Consider the following 1,824-nt stretch of genomic DNA (forward strand, 5'->3'; position numbering starts at 1 on the left):
AGTACCCCCTACTGCCCCGGAGTACCCCCCTACTGCCCCGGAGTACCCCCCTACTGCCCCAGAGTACCCCCCTACTGCCCCAGAGTACCCCCCTACTGTGTGTGTTGTGTGTTTCAGTTGTTGGAGAGTGTGTGTTGTGTGTGTGTTTGTGTGTGTTTGTGTGTTATATGTGTGTGTTGTGTGTTTTATGTGTGTGTTTCAGTTGTTGGAGAGTGTGTGTTGTGTGTTTTATGTGTGTGTTTCAGTTGTTGGAGAGTGTGTGTTGTGTGTGTGTTGTGTGTTTTATGTGTGTGTTTGTGTGTTTCAGTTGTTGGAGAGTGTGTGTTGTGTGTGTGTTGTGTGTGTTGTGTGTTATATGTGTGTGTTGTGTGTTATATGTGTGTGTTGTGTGTGTTGTGTGTTTATGTGTGTGTTTTGTGTGTTTCAGTTGTTGGAGAGTGTGTGTTGTGTGTTTTATGTGTGTGTTGTGTGTTATATGTGTGTGTTGTGTGTTTTATGTGTGTGTTGTGTGTTTTATGTGTGTGTTTGTGTGTTTCAGTTGTTGGAGAGTGTGTGTTGTGTGTGTGTTGTGTGTTTTATGTGTGTGTTGTGTGTTTTATGTGTGTGTTTGTGTGTTTTATGTGTGTGTTTGTGTGTTATATGTGTGTGATGTGTGTGTTGTGTGTGTTGTGTGTTTGTGTTTTATGTGTGTGTTTGTGTGTTTTATGTGTGTGTTTGTGTGTTTTATGTGTGTGTTTGTGTGTTTTATGTGTGTGTTTGTGTGTTATGTGTGTGTATGTGTGTGTTGTGTGTGTTGTGTGTTTTTTGTGTTTTATGTGTGTGTTTGTGTGTTTTTTATGTGTGTGTTTGTGTGTTTTATGTGTGTGTTTTGTGTTTATATGTGTGTGTGATGTGTGTGTTTGTGTGTGTTTTATGTGTGTGTTTATGTGTGTGTGTGTTTTATGTGTGTGTTTGTGTGTGTTGTTATGTGTGTGTGTGTTTTATGTGTTTGTTGTGTGTGTGTATGTGTGTGTTGTGTGTTTGTGTGTGTGTGTGTGATGTGTGTGTTGTGTGTGTGTGTGTGTGTTTTATTGTGTGTTTGTGTGTGTGTGTGTGTGTGTTTATGTGTGTGTTTGTGTGTTTTATGTGTGTGTTGTGTGTTTTATGTGTGTGTTTGTGTGTTTATGTGTGTGTTGTGTGTTTTATGTGTGTGTGTGTTGTGTTGTGTGTTTGTGTGTGTTGTGTGTTTTATGTGTGTGTTTGTGTGTTTTGTGTGTGTTGTGTGTGTGTGTGTGTGTGTTGTGTGTTTTTGTTGTGTGTGTTGTGTGTTTTTGTGTGTGTTGTGTGTGTGTGTGTTTGTGTGTGTGTGTTTTATGTGTGTGTGTTGTGTGTGTTTATGTGTGTTTTGTGTGTGTTGTGTTTATGTGTGTGTTTTGTGTGTTTTATGTGTGTGTTGTGTGTGTGTGTGTGTTGTGTGTGTGTGTGTGTGTTGTTGTTGTGTGTGTTTGTGTGTTTTGTGTGTTGTGTGTGTGTGTGTGTTTGTGTGTGTTTGTGTTTGTGTGTGGTGTGTGTGTGTTGTGTGTGTGTTTTGTGTGTTTTATGTGTGTGTTGTGTGTGTGTGTTATGTGTGTGTTGTGTGTTTTATGTGTGTGTTGTGTGTTGTGTGGTGTTGTTATGTGTGTGTGTGTGTGTGTGTTGTGTGTGTTGTGTGTTGTGTGTGTTTGTGTGTGTTGTGTGTGTGTGTTGTGTGTTTTATGTGTGTGTTTGTGTGTTTGTTGTGTGTGTGTGTTTGTGTGTGTTGTGTGTTTTATGTGTGTGTTGTGTGTGTGTTTGTGTGTGTGTTAT

Source organism: Boleophthalmus pectinirostris, unplaced genomic scaffold, assembly GCF_026225935.1.
Source record: "Boleophthalmus pectinirostris isolate CB_2022bp ecotype Guang Dong unplaced genomic scaffold, ASM2622593v1 HiC_scaffold_1686, whole genome shotgun sequence".
In the NCBI taxonomy this organism is placed as follows: Eukaryota; Metazoa; Chordata; class Actinopteri; order Gobiiformes; family Gobiidae; genus Boleophthalmus; species Boleophthalmus pectinirostris.